This window comes from Diabrotica virgifera, chromosome 6 (assembly GCF_917563875.1).
Source record: "Diabrotica virgifera virgifera chromosome 6, PGI_DIABVI_V3a".
Taxonomy (NCBI): domain Eukaryota; kingdom Metazoa; phylum Arthropoda; class Insecta; order Coleoptera; family Chrysomelidae; genus Diabrotica; species Diabrotica virgifera.
The window spans coordinates 209,520,567-209,543,467 of record NC_065448.1 but is presented as its reverse complement, the minus strand read 5'-3'; positions in this window follow the sequence as shown (position 1 = coordinate 209,543,467).

Here is a 22,901-nt window from a genome sequence, read left to right as displayed (position 1 = left end):
TGGTGTTAAGTGGTGACCTTGTATCCAGGAAGAGCTCTTTTATGTAGTTAGTCCATTCTTCCTTTTTTTCGTTTAAGTCGAGAATTATTTTACCTTTGGAGTTTCTCATAAAGTGAGGAGTTCTTTTTCTCTGAGTGTAGGTAATTTCTTTAAGTTTTTTGTGTATATAAAACTCGTCATGTTTTCTTTGTATTCTTCCATTTCACGACATTTTTGTTCCATCCAGGCCTCTTTTGTTCTCTTAACCTCGTATATTACTTGTCAATATATTTCTCTATATCACAGCTCGTCTTTGTTTTTTCAATTTCTTCTTTGTTGAATAAGGTCTAGTACTTCATGGCACTTCTCTAATATTAGTGTTCACATAAAAATTTGGTCTATTTAAGGGCTAGGGCTAGACCTTTACCTGCTTGGTTTACCTGCAGAGGCCTCACTAATATTTTCCAATTATGTTCTCTGCATACGGTTGTAGTCTTTGGTATATCATATATTTGACAAGATCTTATATGTTTAATTTAGCAAAGTAACGCCTCGATAATAGTCACATTCCATTGAGTCTCATTTTTTGAATATGGGGACCATTGATCTGGTATTTGTATATGATTTCAAATTTCAGTAAGCGTTTTCACTTTCATGAGGTTTTCACCCCCCTGCTTAATAAACACTGATGTAATGCTGCCTGGCCCTGCTGATTTTCTATTTCTAAGTCTTATACAGTGTGTCAATTTGAAAAGGTGCCACCCTCTGTAATTTGGTCCCTATAGAAAATCTAAAAACATACAAAAACACGTCAAATTATTTATTTGTAAACCAATTTGCAGACCAAGGGGAACATTTTGAAGGCCAGTTTTCAACAAAATTATATCAACCCTCTATCGGAGGCGGACACGTCCCCCAAAATCTTTAAGAAAGGGGGGATGATTGATACCTCATTTTAAAGGTCGTTCGGCTACCTTTTTAAAAATACCATATACATTATAATATTTCTATTCAGTACTTTTGGAAAATCTTGGACTCAATACTCCAATGCGATTATAATATAATTATATACCATTTAACCCTTATCCGGGCAAGGTGGGTCCAACGGGCCCGAGACGCCAATTCTTTTATCATAAACTGATAAAAAAAATTTTATTGAATTTTATGCATCACTGAATTTGTTTAGAAGTATGTTTCCTTCAACATAGTCATGAGCTATTCGAAATATTCATTACCATTTTTGAAATTATTGCGTCGAAAGAATTTTGTCACGTAAAGGGGCAACGCGGGCCCGTCGGGCCCTATTTGTATTTATACCTAAAGTCTAAATCTTTGTTACAGAAGTTAATCTGGCAGTCAGGATTATCTAAACGACTTTTATGATTCCGTGAATCCAATAATTAAGTCTAAATGTGTAACAAACAATCTTAACATCTCTTTGATGTGAACATCAAATAGATACTTACAATAGGTGTTATAATACCTATTCTAAATGAATTTTAAAAACTAATTATCATTGTTGGAATGCAATAATATTGTTATAAAGATAGGTACCTAAACATATTTTGAAATAAATAATGCATCTGCTACCAGTCGTTTGATATCGATGTTAGTGTCGACAACTAATTGTCGATCACTGTATAATTAAAAAAGTTTTTAAGTATTGCAATAAAGAAAAATAAATGACTAATCTATAGTTTTTTATTTTTTTTTAACCTTATACTTAATAATAATTTAATTTGTCATATCAATTTGATATTCTAGTTGGGAATAAGCTAATCTTGTGGCTTAGTCCCAACTAAAATAGTAAATTGATATGACAAAGTATTCATTTGTAATAGTAAAATAATAATATTCTTCTGACTTATGCGTTTTATGCATTTTGTAAAGAATGATTTTGTCGGTACTTTATACATAAGCTGCTAATTACCATAATCTTTTCTCAGAAGGGTTTTCACACAATAATGAAAGGCAATAACACCGTAATCTTATTCCAGGGTATGCGTAAACATCAACCCCTATTTTTAAATAAAATGGCCTCGTAGATTTACAAATGTTTTTCATTTTTCTACAAAAGTTTTCTTGCATTTCATTATTTTGTGCAAATCCTTCAGGTAGATCGCAACCTCGAGGTAGACCGCATACTATAGTAGCACAGTAGCACCTTTTTTTAATATAGACAATTCAAATTTAACTTTAATAAAAAATCAAAAAATAATATTATAAATATATGGGTAAATATGAATAGTACATTCAAGAACAGTGGTGGGCCCAACGGACGCTAATTGCCCGGTTACGTAAGTAAAATGTGTTGCCCGGATGCATATTTACAGATGCTTGCGTGTGTAGACACCAGGGTGTTGAAATCAGTTAGGGTTTGGAGAAACGGTACATTTACAGATGCTAGCGCGTGATGACACCACGGTGTTGAAACCAGTTAGGGTTTGGAAAAACAGTAGGTTTACAGACGCTAGCGTGTGTTGACACTAGGGTGTTGAAATCAGTTAGGGCTTGTAAAAACAGTACATTTACAAATACTAACAGATTTGGACACCAGAGTGTTGAAACCAGCTAGCTTTTTTAGTGGTTATACATGCATAGATGCTAACGGCTATTGACTTTGATTTTATATACCTACTGTTGTGGAAAAATATTTAAGTGATTTAGGTATTAATAAATAATTAAACGTTGTTGGGATATAAACAATAATATATTAACGCAAAAAACATATTAACATAAAAAATAATGATGTTCTGAAGCTATGTGCTTGTGGCATTTTTATAATTAACTATTTAGATGGGAAATAAGCCACAATTAAATTAAAAAAAAATTATTTTATTAACGGTTCGACGACCAAATCGGGTGTCGTTGTCAAAATACAAAATACGTACTACTAAATTAAACAAAAATGTTGTTGTTTAGTAAAAAATACTTTAAAATGTATAATATATGTATGAATTGCCAATATAAATGAGTCAGATTAAAAAAATTATTAGTAGAATTTTTTACTAAGCAACAACATTTTTGTTTAATATACAGGGTGTTTGGTAAAGAATGGGCCATAGCTTAACCTCAGGTTCCTGAGGTTAAAATAGGCCGATTTAAGCTAACTTACCTTAGTACAAAGTTTATAATAAAATAACCGAGATACAGGGTGTCAAAGTTAAACTTTTTTTTTATTTATTATTGAATATTTCCTGACACATATGAGATAACAACATGAAATTTGGTATGTGGGGTTTTTTTGGGTCGAGAAAACTAAATTCCCTACCAAAAATTATATATTGCCCAGAGGGCGCCACATACGCCTTTCAGCACATATTTATTACGTTAAATTTTTTTTATCCCTCACTCTGTATAATTTTGACATTAAAATTTTTATTCTCCTATTAGTTTTACTTAAAAAAGCTATACTTCTTTCATATCTCTAAACTCAACCGTTTTCGAGATAAACGCATTTTAAATCTGCGATACACCATCATTTTTAGCATAATATCATTGTAGTTACACCCGAAAAATAACTTAAAACCATAATAATTGTGCCAGTTCTCAAATTTATGGCATTGCATCGCAAATTCCATTTGAAGAAATTTGCGATACATTTTTGGATAATTTTATGGTTTTAAGTTATTTTTCTGATGTAACTACAATGATATGCTAAAAATTATATTGCACCGCAGATTTAAAATGCTTTATCTCGTAAACGGTTGAGTTTAGGGAGATAATAGAGGTATACCTTTTTTAAGTAAAACTAATAGGGGAATACAAATTTTATTGTCAAAATTATACGGAGTGACGGATAAAAAAAAATTGAACGTATTAAATGAGTGCTGAAAGGCGTATGTGGCGCCCTCTGGGCAACACATAACTTTTGGTAGGGAATTTAGTTTTCTCGTCCCGAAAAACCCCCACATACCAAATTTCTTGTTGCTATCTCATATGTGTCAGGAAATATTCAATAATAAATAAAAAAAAGTTTAACTTTGACACCCTGTATCTCGGTTATTATAAACTTTGTACTAAGGTAAGTTATCTTAAATCGGCCTATTTTAACCTCAGGAACCTGAGGTTAAGCTATGGCCCATTCTTTACCAAACACCCTGTAGTAGTATTTTTTATTTTGACAACGACACCCGATTTGGGCGTCGAACCGGTAATAAAATTATTTTTTTTTTAATTTAATTGTGGCTTATTTCCCATCTAAATAGTTAATTATAAAAATTCCACAAGCAAATAGCTTGAGAGCAACATTATTTTTTATGTTGTTCTTTTGTGTTAATATATTATTGTTTATATCCCAACAACGTTTAATTATTTACTAATACTTAAATCACTTAAATATTTTTCCACAGCAGTAGGTATATAAAATCAAAGTCAATAGCCGTTAGCATTTATGCATGTATATTAATTACTAAAAAAGCTAGCTGGATTCAACACTTCTGGTGTCCAAATCTGCTAGTATTTGTAACTGTACTGTTTTTCCAAACCCTAACTGATTTCAACACCCTAGTGTCAACACACGCTAGCGTCTGTAAACGTACTGTTTTTCCAAACCCTAACTGATTTCAACACCCTGGTGTCTACACACGCTAGCATCTGTAAATGTACTGTTTTTCCAAACCCTAACTGATTTCAACACCCTGGTGTCTACACACGCAAGCATCTGTAAATATGCTGCCCGCATAAAGGTTAAAGGATTCTCACCCTGGTATTTCTTTGGTGGCTCAGCTTGCAATCAGCCTGTTTTAACACTGATGATAACGATGTTTCAATAAATATTTTTATTTCTTAATAGTTCTGATTACTCAGTGTTATATTGTCTGTATTTGATTCCAGGATACAGGAAAATATTGAATTACCCTTCATGATAACCATGTAAAGGTTTATATGTATAGCTTTATATATGGAGGTATTTGTAGGTTAGTGTCTTTACAAAGGAGATTAATAATAATATTGCAAAATGAATTAATCAGCATTAAGAATTCCTAGGGGTGATGGCAGAAATATATTGAATCGATATTATTAAAATATTTAAACTATAATATCTAGCGATGTTAGCAGAGGTATAATTATTATTCCGTTTTTATGCGGAATTGTGAACTGAATAATTGATTAGTCTAACGTTTTTAAACCTAGTATGACAACCAAGATATCTTTACCAAAAGCATCTGCATATTTCTCATAGAACTCAAACAAACATTGCAATTAAGTTTAGTTTTTCGTGCAATTTGTTTATCCCTTACTTATTTTTTAGCAGCTAGTGCACAAGATTGAAATTATCTTTATATTGTAGTCAGATATTTTTTATGTGTAATTGAGATAAAAAGATAATTCAGCCGTGTGATGGATGACCGAAGTTATCTTTAACGTTTGAGTTTAAGTTAAGATTACTCTCAGGTATAACGATGCCCATAACTACTTAGGTAAAATTCGGTGTGATGTATTCTTCACAGTTATGAGATAGCTATTTCTTCAACGTTTTATTAGAAATAACATTTGAGGAACAAAGTTTGAAGTAGCAAAGAGAACCTTATGTAGAAATAGTACAAATTAGAGTAAGCGCGAGAGATTGTTCGGAACATGCTACAGGATGGGTTGATGACCGTAAAAGTAAATACCCATCATCGGCCACCGCCTATGACCGAACAGCAAACAGCTGTTTGGGTTCGGTGGTGTTTCAAACGGTAGATAGAAACAGGGTTGCCAGATTGGTGTATTTTCCCACAATTTTGGGGTAATTTGAAAGCGTCTATGGAAATTGTTCTAAGCAGAAATTTTAGTGGCATTTTTTGGGGGCGGAAAATTATGGAGGATTTTAAGGGGTCATGGTAAATTAAATTTGCAAATGTACATAGAAATGTATAGGTATTATACTCCCATAAAATCGAAGACGATAGGAACTATAAATTATTTCCATGGCCCTCGTTGATAAGTAGTATAATTTTGGTTTACTGTTGTCTTCATTTGACTACTAATTTATTAAAATGCGACAAAAATTTAAATTTGGGGTATTTGAGCTTCAATTGGAGGGAATTTCAGTTTCTAAGTGGGGGATTTATAAAATATCATCTGGCAACTCTGGATAGAAAGCTCAGTAGGTACGTAAAGTAAAATTTCAACTTTTATCTCTCGATTTAATTTTTCTATAATTTTTAAAATTGTATTACTCTTCTATTCTTAATTATTAAATTATTAGCTTCTAAATTTACTTGATTTCTGTCTAAAAACAAGTCAAAAGATGAACCTAACCTTACATAACTACATAGTTATCTCATAACTTGAGGTTTAACTTCGCGTGATAAAGTGACAGTTGATATATCAGATAACTCAAGAACTGTCAAGAAATAACGCAAGTAGTTAAGCTAAATATGATACATCACACCAATTCGAGGATTATAACTTAACTACAGGATATTTTACGTTAAAGATAACTTCGGTCATCCATCACAGGGCTGATTATAATTCAAATTATAATAGGGTAGAACAGGTTAGGTTCTTCTTCTTCTTCTTGTGCCGTCTTCTAACAAAGGTTGGCGATCACTTCTTTAAACGCTTTTGTATCTTTTGCAACGTGAAATATGTGTTCAACACTGAGGTTAGTCCAATCACTGATATTCCTCAGCCAATATTTTTTCTTTCTTCTCAAGCCTTTCTTTCCCTCTATTCTTCCTTGCATGATGTCGTGTCATCATCATCATCATCACCATCATCACCACCCAGTCCTTTGCGTCCACTGCTGGACATAGCCCTTCCTCATTTTTGTCCATTGTGTTTTTTTTTACCAATGTTCATCCAATTTCTTGACATTTTCTTGAGATAGTCAGTCCAACGAGTAGGGGGTCTTTCTCTACTTATTTTGTCTAATCTCGGCCTCCACTCAAGTACTCTCTTCGTTCACCTTTCATCACTGATTCGGCGACGTGCCCAGCCCAGTTCCATTTCAGTATGGCAATTCGAGAAATTGCATCGGTAACCGCTGGTACATGATGACGTGTAGCAGAGAGTATTTATCGTTTCGAAGTATGTGACCCAGATACGACGTTTTTCTTATTTGGGTTGGCTTCAGTGAGAGCTTAGTCACCCTTCCACTCGACCTAAAAGGTTAATTGTGGCTCATATCTACGTTAACGTGGTCTTTTAAAGCCAGTCCTTTTAACAAAGTCTATTGTGGCCTTAGGTGACACTTCTATGAAGCCTTAGGGCTCTAGTTGTCTTCTTCTTAGCCTTCTATCGTCCATATTTGGACATAGACCTCTCCCAACTTCTTCCAACGGTCTCTATCCTATCCAATTTGTTCCGGCTACTCTTTTAATATCATTAACCCACCTCATCTGTGGTCTTCCTCTCGGTCGTTTACTTTGGTAAGGTCTCCAATGTTGTACTGTTGCATTCCAACGTTGGTCTTTTTGTCTAGCAGTGTGGCCTGCGAAACTCCATTTAAGTTTGGCAACTTTTGTTGTCATGTCCTCGACTTTTGTTTTTGATCTTACCCAGTCGTTCCTCTTTTTATCTGACAGTCGTATACGTAACATTGCTCTTTCCATTGCTCTTTCTGTTGTGGCTAGTTTATTCATATTTGCCTTGGTTAGGGTCCAGGTTTGACACCCATATGTCATGATAGGAAGGATGCACTGATTGAACACTTTGCTCCTCAAGTATTGGGGTATTTTGCGATTCTTAAGTATCCAACTAAGTTTTCCAAATCCTGCCCATGCTAGTCTTGCTCTCCTGGTAATTTCCGCACTTTGGTTCTCTTTGTCAAGTTTCAGGATTTGGCCTAGGTAGATATATTCCTGGACTTTTTCTATCTCACTGCCATTTATAGTTATACGTCTGGGGTCATCTGTGTTTGTCATTATTTTGGTTTTTCTCATGTTCATTTTCAGGCCGACGTATTGGGAACTGCCTGCGAGTTCCTCCATCATAATTTGCAGTTCCTCAAATGAGCTCGCTATAATCACAATGTCGTCAGCGAATCTGAGGTGGTTTAGTTTCTTGCCATTAACGTTAATGCCATAGGTTGACCAATTTGTCGTTTTGAAGACGTCTTCTAGGGCTAGGTTAAAAAGCTTTGGCGATATTACGTCTCCTTGTCTCACGCCTCTCTTAATGGGGATGGGATTTGTATTTTCGTCTAGTTGTACTATCATAGTTGCATTTTCATATATGTTATGTATTAGCTATCTATAGCTCGAATCTATTCTACAATTATTATTAGCTTGTTCTATGGCCCACATCTCGATACTATCAAACGCCTTTTTATAGTCTACGAAGGCAAGAAATACGGGTAGGTGGTATTCATTTGCCTTCTCTATCAATGTTCTCATTGTCAGCAGATGGTCTGATGTACTATATCCTTTGCGGAAGCCAGCCTGTTTCACTGGTTGGTAACTGTCCATTTTGTAAGTCAATCGGTTGTTAATAATTCTCATAAATAGTTTGTATGCTTGACTGAGAAACGATATAGGTCTATAATTATGTATGTCACATTTGTCCCCTTTTTTGTGTAAAAGTATTACTAGACTTTCGTTCCAGTCTTTAGGGATCTTGCTGTTATGGAGACATTTATTAAATAGTTCTGTTAGTATAGGGATTGTTACTGTTTTGCTAGTTTTCAAGTGCTCGGCAATTATACCGTCGTATCCTGGAGCTTTATTATTTTTTAGTCCTTTGAAGCTCTTTCTATTTCGAATCCCTTTATATTTGGTAGTACTTTTGTTCCCACGTTTTTATTTTTCTTTTGACGTTCTCCTTTGTTGATTCATTAGGCTGGCTTTGCGAGCTGTACAAGGTTTTGTAGAAGTCTTCGACTATTTTTGTTATTTTATATTTATCCTTCTCTTCCTTATTATTGGCGTCTTTCATTTTGATGATTTTTTGAACACCCAGTGCGGGTCTTAGACATTTTAAGCCTCTGTTGTTTTCAATGACTCGCTCTATTAAGTTCTCGTTCCATTTTTGTATGTCGCGTTTTAGTTCTTTTCTAATTGTTTTATTAAGTTCTATGTATTCTTGAGTACGGCGTTTGTTTTGCGCTAGTAGTTGTCTTCTTTCCGTCATTAATTGTTTAGTTTCGTTGCTTCTTTTTTTCTTTAGTCCTTGTTTTTTATGCGACCTGTAGTCCGGCTTCAAGAAGGTTCTTATTTATGTTTTTGTTAATTTCGTCGATAATGCTCAAATATATTGAGCCTTATCTTCTCCAACACTGGGGAGTCTGGGAGCCGAAATTTTGCGCCTAAGCCATTAAAACATTGTATTCGAAAAAGAAATCCTATTCCTTTGAAACTGGGAGGGCTGCGGATTCCAGCACAAAAAATTTCACTTCACATGATAAACTTCAAAATTACCATATTCGTGATCAAAAGTGTAAATTTTAAAAAAGATAATTCTACTGAAAATAATGACAATCGATTCACCATCTACAGACCTCAAATCGACGACATGTCTTGACGTCAATAATTAACAAAATAACATTTTAATCCGATTTTCTGATAAACCTATGGAGGCGCTTTAAACGCTTAGTCGTTATAAATGATCAAAATTTAAAAGAGATTTTCGACAGTCCTAGTTGACGTTGCTTAAAAGGCTTTATCTGAAAATTCCAGTACCGTACTGATCTAATGTAAGATAATAACATAAATATTTTTCGTCTAAAGGATGTAATAAGGATATTTTTCATGGGCTGCTCTCACAGAACTCTAATTATACCATATATAAAAAAAGAATTCTTATCTCTCGTTTATTACAGTAATTAAGTCAATATTCAAATATTTTCACTCCATTTAAGCAAACCAAGCACGATCAAGCCTGGTATGTATAGGAATTTTATTAATCGACATCCTTGATTATCACTAAACAAACAACAAAGTTAACACTCCGAGGCTCGTGATCCATTTGCTGTATTCCACCGTTACAACAAATTATACCAAATGGTAAATGAAAATGTATTTGAATAAATACCCGAGCTTTTGTTTAACTGTGACAAGAATAAAAAACCGCTAAACGCAGTAAAAATGAGTGGCGCATACAATATTCCGGCTACAAAAGGTCTGATATGAATATTACGTGGCGCGAAAATGTATTTTCATTTTGATGCAAAACAAAATTTTAGTTTTATTTTAAAAGATTTTTTCATAATATTTGCCCAATTTGAAGTAAAACGCGCCACAAAAAAGTAACTTTGATACAGTTTGAATTTTGAAACCCTTTTGTGGCGCGTTTACTTCAAATTTAGCAAATAAATAAAAATCTTTTAAAATAAAACTAGAATTTTGTTTTGCATCAAAATGAAAATACATTTTCGCGCCACGTAATATTCATATCAGATCTTTTGTAGCTGGAATATTGTATGCGCCACTCATTTTTACGGCGTTTAGCGGTTTTTTATTCTTGTATCAGAAGTTTTTCAAAGTTATTTATAAATTAAATGTATAAAGTTGAATGCAATGTTTCTCGATTACACGTTAAGCTTTATAAATGGTCGCCTTTGTCGCATTATCTCCCAAATGATCTAGTGTCCATCGAATGTACACTAGATTTTTTTTCTATTCGAAATAGATTGAAAAAAATATGGGGATGGCCGGTAAATGAACTCGGATTGCCCGTTGCCAGATCAAATTAGCGTCGTAACCACTACAAGTACATAAACGATTTAGGGAATAATCTTTAATTGGATTATACTTTTGTAGCTTAAAAACTTCTAAACGGCTTAACCGATTTTGTTTACTAAACATAAGTTTAAAACATATTGACAAGTAGTATCTTATGCATCTAAGGTCCAGTATGATAACTGAAGCTATTACAGGAATTTTTGAGCTTGAAAACCCGTTTTTCCCATAAGAAATAGATTTGATCATACTTATGAAGCTTACAACTTAAAAGTTCGAATTTCCCCGGATAAAAGGTATATATACACCGTTAGATTCGTCTAGAGTCCTTCTACAAACGCTCAGTTATTGGCTTAATTCGTAGGTTTGAATTTTGAGTAATTGTCGAAAAACCAAAATTTTCAAAGTTGTTTTTCAGTTTTTCGGCTATAATGAGCCATGTGTATGTGTATGTCTGATCCTGACAGCTTAGACACCATTTGAAAGAATAGCTCAACGCTATTGATTTGGTGTATTTACTGTTCTCCTGTCTCGTCCTGAACCGAAGATATATACCGCCAAAAAATATGCCGTTTTGTACTTACCAAGTCCTACAGCTGGCTTATGGGTAGTCAAAACTCACAAACTACACCGGTTTTGAATCGGTCCTCACCCCCTCTTCAAACACAGAAAAAAATTCAGATCGGTTTAACTTTTCCACACACATACATACATACATATCCACAAACATGTTCCCTTTTTTTAAATAAAAATTGACTCATATTTCTGAGCTCGCTAACTTTTGAACGGTATAACCGATTTTCAAAATTAGACATGCGTTGGAAAGTTAATGATCGCTTCTATTAGAAGCCGTAAAGGTCGGAGTTAAATTTTCAAAGTTTTTGGGAGTTTTGGGAACGAGAACGAAAAACAGACCCTAAATAGGAAGGGCCGTAAAATCCCCACCCTTGGACCAAAATTGATAGTTGATATATGAATGGGTGAATCTTTTCCTGAACTTTAAGATGCTAAAAACATATTTTCGGGGGCAAGAAAAGTGATGTTTTGAATTTGTTAAAAAAAATGTTAAACCCCGGCACCCTTCTGATTTGTTTATAGGGTATATTTTTTAACAAGAATCCGCAAAGAAACCGAATCAGATCAGCCAGACACAGACAGCATAAATGCGGACCCTGGAAGTGTCATAGGTTTTCGAAACGGACCCCCATGGAAACTAATTGGTGACCCCTGGTATAGAGTATAGAGTAATGCTCGACAGCTATATACAGTGCGCTGGAATAAGTGTCCCCCCCTCCCTTATTAACTTATTTATTTTTAGCACATAAGCAAAACAATCGGACAGGCGATTTTTAAAATAATCATAGTATATTATAGCGTCAATGTTTCGAACTTTACGCCATCCCTCTTCAGGTGACAGGCCTAACTTTGATTTTTTTAAATGGGAAAGTACATCATGTGGCACCTCATTTAAAAGATTTTGAAATACTCATTACAAAAATGTATAATACGTTAATCCTTCTTGCGAGCGTAGTCGCAAAATTTCGGTCGAATTCATTTTAAACGCATTTATGTTTTTCGAATCCTGAGAAAAATAATAAATATTTTTAAAAACTTTAAACGCAGAATAAAAGACTACATTATTACCGTGGGCTGAAAGTCCCTTAAAATAAACAAAAAGTTTCTTTTGAACGATATGTTTGAAATTAAAAATCAGACTAAATTTTCTCTTTTTGTCACCCCTGTGACTTATTAAAAGTAATCATTATAGAAGTTCTCAGATACTTTAGATCCTCGATATTACTGTGATATGCATGAATGCAATGAATGCATTTAAAAATAATTCAACCGAAATTTTGGCCCTACGCTCTAAAAAGGGATTAATGTATTATACATATTTGTAATCAGTAATTCAAAATCTTTTAAATGAGGTGTCACATGACGTACTTTCCTATTTAAAAAAATCAAAGTTATGCCTGTCACCTGAAGAGGGATCGCGTAAAGCTCGAAACATTGATGCTATAAATATCTATAAATAATATTATTGAAGGACACTACCAAACAAAAAATTGCTCGTCTATGCAACTTGCAAAATATATCACGATCCGGTGCTGTTTCGACCATTAAACGAGAAAGATTTATGTCAAATGTTAATTGCATATCGAATGTTTTAGAACACCCTACGTTGATCTAATACGCAGGATTATGTGCCGCGTGTTCAAAAGCCCCAGGGAAAACCCCAAAGAAATTAGGTTTGCAATTTGTATTATAAAGAACTTGTATGCTTTTATATTTGCTTTATATTCTGCAAGAAATATGAGTAAAAAATAAATAAATTGGTAACTAACACACCGATGGTTTGTATGACGATTTAGATAATATCCAGTTGAATTTTAGATACTACTGCAAAGAATATAATTAACTAGAGCCGCAAATCTCTCTCTCTCTCTCTTTCTCTTTCTTTCTTTATCTCGCTCTCTGGTGTTCAAGTGCTTTTCTCGCTATGTTGCTTTGATCTTTTCTCAAAGTATAGCCAATATATTTCCACTTTTTTCCTTTGATGTGTTAGTTTGCTTTATTCGTTCCCATAGTTTTGTATTAATTATTCTGTTAGGCCAGTGTATTTTCAGGATTTTTCTTAAAGATTTGTTTGCAGTTTTTTACTTGTAGTTTCATCCTGTTCGATGTTTCCGGCTAGGTAAAGTTGTATACTTTTGATGCAACTATTAATTATTTTAATGTTGTTATGAAGCTATTTCCTTGTGGCGTTTTTGTAATCAACCATTCTAAATGGAAAATAAGCCACAATTTGACTAAAAAAAAATTAAATTATGCTAAATGAAACCAGTTATTGTGTCGCAAATTCCTCGGTAGAATGCAGTAGGATGTGGTTACCCACACTAAAAGAGGAAGTCAGTAGACAGAAAATACCACCATTAGTAAGTCAATAACATATCGAGATTAGTACATGTTTTATATTTTAGTATTATTTATATATCTACTTATTATTAATATTATTTTTAATTTAAAATAACATATATTTTAAGGTCAGAATTTGGTATTAGTTTTGAGAGTAAACTAAATGTAAGACCAAATACTTACGATGTCGGGATAGTATCGCGAGGTTTTTTCCTGGTTTTCCTCGTGAATTACTATGGAATCTCTAACACGAGAATTTTACTGTCACCGTTGCATGTGGTTGTCTTTTTTAAAGACAGAATACATGCTATGATTTTTTTGTAACGTATATTCTTCAGCTGGGGTTGATTGCATATAATCAAATGAACTATATTTCAGTAAAGTCGTCCCAGAAACGCAACTCATAAATATTGGCAATATTATCATTTTAAAGTCTTCTACTTTAAAATGTATAATATACATATATGTCTGAACTGGCGATATAAACGAGTCAGATTAAATTAAATTATTAGAAGAATTTTTTACTAAGCAAGAACATTTTTGTTTAATTTATTAATATTTTGTATTTTGACAACAACATTCGATGTGGACGTCTAAATGTTAATACAATCATTTTTTTTAGTTAAATTGTGGCTTATTTCCCATTTAAAATAGTTAATGATTATAATTTTTGTTGTTTCCGATATTTCATTTGTTTGCCAAATTTTATTTAAAGCGTTGATCTTGTTGGACTTGTCTATCATTCTCGTCTGTATATCCTTTTTACACCTTCCGTTCCTATCCATAACTGATCAAAAATATTTGAACCCTGTCTACCTCTTCTACTTCGTTGCCTTTTATTATTATTTTGTTATTTGGGTAGTTATTATTTTTTAGGAGTTTGGTTTTCGCTTTGTTTCTTCGGAGTCCGATCGTATCGGAGTGCTGTGCCAAAATGGTTCATTTTTGTTTTTATATGATTTTGGGGTTCAGTTAGCAGGCAGATGTCATCCTCAAATTCAAGATCTTCTGGCTGATTGATTAGGTTCCATTCACATTGAATGCCTGTTCGATGGTCAGTTACTTTTCTCATTACTCAATCTATCATAACAAGGAATAAGGTAGGGGATAATACACAACCCTGCTTGACTCCACTTTCTACGGCTATTTCTTCTGTTACTACACCTGAGTGTTCCAGTTTAGCTTTGTATCATTCGTAGAAGAGTTTAATATTAATAAAATTTATGAGTTTTAGTGGTATCCCATATAATCTTAGGATTTTCCACATTTGTACCCAATTCACATAGTCGAAGGCCTTTTTAAAGTCGATAAAACTTAGGTATGTATCTTTATTCCATTCATTGGTTTGTTACAAGATTGGAACAATTAAGAACTTATGTATTAAGACTGGAATAAACCAATGAATAATTAAATGAAAATGGAAAATTAATTCTAAGAGTGCAAATTTAATATGGTCAATGGTGTAGCGTTTGGCACGGAAGCCTGCTTGTTCCTTCTTGGAAGAGCCGCAACTAATTATTTATAATTCTTCTCATACAGTATTTTAAATAGTTTATTATTTAGTATTGCATGTACAAAATACTAAAGTTATACAAACGTATATCAACAAAAGCAATCAGAACTCTATTTTTAAAAAATCTCAAATTTTTTGTTGTTTTGAGGTTTGTTGAAGCCATGACTATAATAAAACTCTGAGAAACTTTCACAGTTTGTAGAACGTATACCACTACCATGACTACCACGGTTTGGCGCTGTGACAAATAAAGTCGGAGATAGCCATGAGGATCCCCAACATCCAGAATGGATAGGCACGATAAGATGGAGGAACTAGACCTATATACATATTTTTTAATCTACCATCTTCTATCGTACGGTGTCAAGGTAGAATATGACTAGAGCATTTGTGCTATCTATCCACATTGATTATTATCTAGTGTTTTCTCCACAGCCTTTTTTCCAGAATTATTTTATTAGCAACAACAAAAAGTGCGATTTTTATTCTCTAGTTTGTATATTCATGTGTGGCATCCTTTTGTGTATTTGGATTATGGTTGCCAGGATGTAATTTTTCGGTACGCGTCCTATATGCTGGTTTTTCCTCCATGTAGTTGATTAATCCCGTTTTAATGCATGTCATGTCCTGCTGTTTTGCCATTTCTGAGTTTTCTCTTTGTTTATTGATATTTTTGAAGTAAAAACTTCTTTAGGGACGTTGTGCGATTTTTGGATAGGGGAAAAACATTGAATTCGCGACCGTCATTGCAACCGTCATCGCTTATGCTATATATTATTTGTATGTATATATAAATTGTATAGAAGTACTTAAGTTTAAAATAAATGTAAAACCTATTTTAGGATGGGGAAAAAAAGATTTATTTCGCGACCGTCATAGCAACCGTCATCTCTTCGACGAAATAAATTTTGTACGTATCTATATTATGTGTATCTATACATAAATTGTATAGAAGTATTTAAATTTCCAATAAATGTAAAACCTATTTTTCGATAGGGAAAAAGGATTTATTTCGCGACCGTCATCGCGACCGTCATCTCTTCGGCGAAATAAATTTTGTACGTATATATATTGAAGTAAAAACTTCTTTAGGGACGTTGTGCACTTTTTGGATGGGAAAAAGTATTAAATGGCGACCGTCATTGCGACCGTCATCGCTTCGAATAAATAAATTTTTGAAGTGAAAACTTCTTGAGGGTCGTTGTGCACTTTTTGGGTGGGGAAAAGTATTAAAGTAGCGACCGTCATCGTTTCGACGAAATAAATTTTTGAAGTGAAAATTTCTCTAGGGACGTTGTGCACTTTTTAGATAGGGAAAAAGTATTGAATTAGCGAACGTCATCGCGACCGTCATCGCTTCGGTAAAATAAATTTTTAAAGTGAGAACTTCTTTTGAAGACGTTGTGCACTTTTTATATGGGGAAGAAGTATTGAATTAGCGACCATCATCGCTTCGGCGAAATAAATTTTTGAAGTGAAAACTTCTTCAGGGGCGTTGTGCACTTTTTGGATGGGGAAAAATTATTAAATTTGGATGGAGAGAAAGTAATAAATAAGCGACCGTCATTGCTTCGACGAAATAAAGATTTGAAGTACAAAACTTCTTTAGGGACGTTGTGGTCTTTTTGGATGGAAAAAAGTATTCAATTATCGACCGTCATCGCGACCGTCATCGCCTCGATGAAATAAATTCGTGAAGTGAAAAGTTCTTGAGGGACGTTGTGCACTTTTTCGATGGAAAAAAGCATTAAATTAGCGACCGTGATCGCTTCGATGAAATACATTTTTGAAGTGGAAACTTCTTGAGGGACGTTGTGCACTTTTTGGATGGGGAAAAATTATTAAATTAGCGACCGTCATCGCTTCGACGAAATAAATTTTTTAAGTGAAAACTTTTATAGGTACGTTGTGCACTTTTTGCATGGAGGAAAAGTATTGAATTAGGGCCGTAATCGCTTCGACAAAATAAATATTTGAAGTGAAACTTATTTAGGGACGTTGTGCACTTTTTCGATGTAAAAAAGTATTAAATTAGAAACCATCATCGCATCGACGAAATAAATATTTGAAGTGAAACTTCTTGAGGGACGTTGTACACTTTTTGGATGAGGAAAAGTAGTAACTTAGCGACCGTTATCGCTTCGACGAAATAAATTTTTGAATTGAAAATTTCTTTAGGAACGTTGTGCACTTCTTGGATGGGGAAAAAGTATTGAATTTGCGACCGTCATCACTTCGCTGAAATAAATTTTGTACATATATAAATTATGTGTATGTATACATAAATAGCATAGGGCATACGCATCGCGTATATCGTATATGATATAGCACTTCTTTTAGGATGGGGTAAAAGCGTTGAGCTCGTAATTTATATACTATAAAAGTTTTCACTTCTGTCGGCACTCACACGAGTGCCTTTAATTTTTTTTCATTTTATTTCATCGCTGTGATTAGATTAAGCACTATTATTACCATTTTTGTACCATTTAATGAATCAAAAACGTACTGCCTTAATTGATTTGATTTATTTTAAAGCATATAAAATGGAAAAAATTCCCCATTCCTACTTAAAAAAATTTTTTTCCGGTTTTTGATACAAAAAATCTGAAAAAATTGGAAATATGTTTTTTGGTAAAATACACAAAACAAAAAAATGCACCAGCATTTGATGACCTGCAGCCTACAACAGAAAAAAGTTGTTTTCGAAAAAAAATGCATTTTTAGTGTGTGTGCACTAAATCTATGGGTGTATAAAAAATAGAAAAATTTTGTAAACGCCTCAATTATGCGTGTGAATTTGTAAAAGTTTCTAAATTGATTGCCCACCCACCACTACCCACAAAAAAAAATAAAAACAAAAAAATGACACTTTTAGGGAAAGGGGGAAGGGGAGTGGGTGGTTGGCTAAAACTGCTTTTTTTATCACATAGAATGTAAAAAAAAATGAACAAAATTTACTTCTGAGTGTACGGACATTTTGCTTATCTGAAAGTGGGTTACCCTTTTCTGCGCTATGTATTTTCATTTTAGTATCAAACTATTCAGATGTTACTGAGCTTCTTTGGCTTTATTTTGAAGACAACATTTTAACTCTTGTAGCTCTCGTAGTGCCTTTATGTTTTTACACCTAAATATATTTTCCTTCAAAAGCTTTTTCTTCAAAACAACTTCTGCTTTTCTATCCTTTTTTTACCATCTTCTTCTTCTTCTTTTGGCATCATAACCCTGGATGGGTCTTTGCCTGTCTGGCTATGTCCTTCCATTCAGATCTCTCTTGTCCTCCTTCTCCTCCATTGTCTTATATTCATGGTTTTCAGGTCACCTTCCAAGTCATCCAACTATCTCGTCCTGGGCCTTCCTTTTTTCTTCTTCCTACCGGCTTCCACGCTAATGTTTTCTTTGTCGTTTTTGTATCTTCTGGTCGCTGAACATGTCTCATCCATGACAGTGTTTGACTTTTCACAAATCTTACAATGTCATACCCTTCATTCAGTTCATTAACCTCGTCGTTTCTCCTGATTCTCCATGTGCCGTCTTCCTCTTGCACCGGACCATATACATTTCTCAGTTTCTTTCTGTCGAATGTCCTGAGTTGGGCTTCATCTTATTTCGTCATTGCCCAGGTTTCACAACCATAGGTTACTGCGGGTCTAACCTTTTCTACCATACATTTAATTGTTAAGCCTGTTAGTGATTAATTAACAGTTTTTATTTTCATTTCACATATTTCTTTACCAGGCAAATGGATGCTTTAAATATTTTCCACAGCTGTTGTTGTTTTTCGAAACAATTCGTATTGCTGACCATTTAATTCTGTTTTAGTCTACATTGTTTCTTATTTTTTATGTCAAAATATAAACTAAATAATGAAATGAAAAGGTTGAAAAAGAAGATGAATAGTATATTACATACCTAGCGGGAAAGTACTCTATTTCAGCCGAGCGGTAAGTTAGTTTACCGAGGTGCGAAGCACCGAAGTAAACTACAGACGCGAGGCTAGAATGAGTTCCCGCGAGGTTTGTATACTATTTTACTCACAATCGGTTAGTAGTTTATGGATTTCTAATACTCACAATCTACCAATAATAATTTCGTTTCAAATATCTGTATCCATTTTCATTATGTGATAAGATGAATTATTTTAAGTAACCTGTGAGATCGTTGCTAGGTAACAAAACAAGTTTGTTGAATCTGACATTTAGGCGATACACGACGCCATTAATTGTACATATAATCAAATTGTGTTTATTTTACAAAAATGTCTGATAGTGAATTTGAAAAAATAGTTTTCTTTTTGTTATTGTTGTTGTTGTTTCTTAATTAAATAAATATTGAGTGGATTCTATTCTTTCTAAACCATCTTTTAATCAAAATGACATTGACATTTGCAGGTAGAAAAGTGACAGATGCTAGCCGGGAAAGTACTTTCCCGGCTAGCTGGGAAAGTAAAGTAAGTAATAAGTCGCTTCCTGATTACTTCAAAGGTTAGAAATCCATAAATTACTAACCGATTGTGAGTAAACTGTATTTTGTGTCATGTCTAAGTTTAAAATTGACATTAATATTTAAACAATAATAATAATAATATATGTAAATACTATTTAAAATAATGAGTGATTTCATATACCAATAGTTTTAGTATCATTGGTGCAAAATTCAACGTAAAAACAAATCAAATCATTAAAATGTTTTGAATCAATACTTTCATTATATTGCGTTAAATTGGAAGGTAAGTATTAATTAACATAGTTTATTATTATTTATTGTGGTGGATGGTAATTATTTTAACAATGGGATGAGTTGCTGTCTACCTTAATTATTGCATATTGAAATAGATAATTTTTAGCAAACATAAATAACCAAACTAAATCTGAAAATGGTAAATTAAATTAAAACGAGTAAAATTATTCCAAATGTCAAATATCTATTCAATCATAATATTATATTGGAACGCTCCTCTAAATCCCTTATTTTGCTAGCTAATTAATTGTTGCAATTTTAATTAATTTTAGGTGAAACTATTTATTTAAATCCAAAAAAAAGAGCCTTTAAGTCTAAATAGAGACAAACTATTTTTCTAAAAATGAAAAAAAAAGGTCAAAATAAGCTATCGGTAACAGTTTTTTGTAAATAGTGAAATATGGCAATCGAACAAAAATAAATGCGGCGTAAAATAGGTAAAATTGTAGAAAAATAACGTTAACACTGGGTGTACAACAGACAACAACAATGGAGACAAACTATTTTTCTAAAAATGAAAAAAATAAAAGGTCAAAATAAGCTATCAGTAACAGTTTTTTGTAGATAATGAAATACGATAATCGAACAAAAACAAACGCGGCGTAAAAAAGGTAAAATTGTAGAAAAATAACGTTAACACTGTACAACAGACAACAACAAATGAATGCAATATAACTAAGATAAGTTAAACGAGAACACCAGGATACAAAGAATGATTAAAAATAATACGAAAATATAGCATACTACCATGGACAAAAGGGTGATGTGCATTTATTGGTTATCAAACGGCAACTTCTTAAAACTTCTTATTTTGTACTGTATAATAATCTCTGTGTGTATAATGAATTGTGAGGTTGTATATTAAACTGTGGTTAAGATTGAGAGGTTAAGAATTACGCCTTAAAGTTTGTCGCACTTATTTAAAAGCACCCTGTTCTGATGATCAACATGGCTAGTTGTTAAAGTACCTAACTTTTGTATTATCCAACACAAGCGAATGAATCAAAAAACAGAATGTTAAGAAAACATGAGGCTATAGTTGAGTTTTAATTTCAGTATTTTATAAATGCCAAAATATTCCACAAGGTGTTGCGAACTTTCAGAAAATACACAGTTTGATTTGTACACCCGGTATACAATGAAAATTTACCTGTTTAGCAACAATGTTATTACAGGGATATTGCTAAAGAGTAAGGCTATAACATATTAAAAAAATACTTAAATCTGACAACAGGTTTAGGAGATACGAGACATCAAAAATGACCCATTTTGGGGTGCCCGGTTTCTCTGACGCGCAGTGTAATTAAGAAGATCGAAGCCTTTGAATTTTGATATACCGGAGAATGTTAAAAATTCCATGGACTGCTGGAATCACCAAAGAGGCAGTCTTGAGAAGGATTGGTTCAGACAAAAAAATATTAAGAACAATAAAAGTACACAAGACCGCATACCTTGGACATATATTGTGGAATGGAAAAAATAGTATATTGCAGGTCATAATGCAGAGTAGAGTAGATGGTGAAAGAGAATAAGTAGAAAGACAAAGTTATGACTGCGAAGAAATGGACAAACATTGATGTAGAAGAATTATTTTCGGCTGCTTATACAGAACAACTTTAAGAAATGTGGTCGTCAAACTCCGTTGATTGCAATGGTATTGGAAGAATAAGAAGATGAAGATAAAGATTTAAAAAAATAACAACAAGCATAGTATAACAATAAAACAGTGATTCTAATATTGTTGGTAGTAGTACAAGTAATGAAGCTTACAATAGGACAAAACCTCGCAATTTTTACAGAATAGATCGATTTGCATGAAAATTTGAGAATAAGTAGGTAGTGATAGTCCAAGGATCAAAATCTATATCATGCCAAAAGGCGCATTTACCTCGGGGGTAGAAATTTTTTATTATATTTTGACCGTAAAAGTCGGTAAAATCATTTATTCTAAGCAAAAAATGCTCTATACATTTTTTTGATAAAATTAGTACCTTTCGATTTATTCGCTATCGAAAGTGTTAGTTTTATATCGATAAAATCAATGTTTTTAATCAGTTTTCTGCTAATAACTCAAAAAGTTTTCGTTTTATCAAAACAACTTTGCTTCACAAAAATGTACCTTTTGAAAAAATAAACAAATCCGTTTTTTTTTAATTTTCTTTAAAACCAATAGTAATCGAGCTATAATTTTTTATATGTTTGATCTTCTACGTTAAATGCTAAATATTGAAGATTCAAAGTTAAACGACTGGAAAACTATGCATTTTTCGAGGATAACTTATTCAAACTAATTTAAAGTATTTAAAAATATCTATCTCCAGAAATAAAAAAGTCTCTAGCTCAAAAATTAAGTGACTCATATTGAAAAGAATGCCAGTCCCTATTTTTTTAACAAAAAAGTGATCGTAAACAGCCCTCTAATCACCACCCTAATTAAAATTAGTCATTTATCTTATTTAGTCTTCTTTAATTATGCATTATTAATAGGTTCTAGAAGTTTGACAAGCTTAAAATGATTAATTTTTAAAGAAATTGAGTTAAAAGCGAATAACTAAAAAATTCCCTTTTCTTCGGAATAGAAAGATTAGAATTTGAGATACGAAAAAATGTTTAGATATGAAATTATAGCTTGTTTAATTCCTAAGAATCTGGTTTGCAAAAAAAAAATTTACGGTAAAAATTGAGTGAGCTATTGACAATTAAAACTTGTAATAACATGCAAAAACCACCTTTACGAACCATTTCAGTCACTTCTTTTTGAGGCTGAGGATTTTAAAAGGATTTAATATTAATAACCGTATATACCTAATAAAAACCAATAAAATTCTTGATAACCAAACTTTCTAGAATAAAAAATTAAAAAGTTACGGTTAAAAAATCAATATATTTTTTTTGAAAAAAAAAGACAAATGTAATTGGAAACATAATAATGTAAGTTAGCGGCTTTTTTAGTCATTGGCCTTATTCATTCTTCTTTATTTATGTATTATTAAAAGATTCTAGAAGTTTGACTGACTTATAATGATTAATTTTAAAAAAACTGGAGTTAAAAGCGAATAACTAATTTTTGTGGTTTGGTAAAAAATGCCGTTTTCTTCAGAATAGAAAGATTAGCATCCGAGATACGAAAAAACGTTTAAATAAGA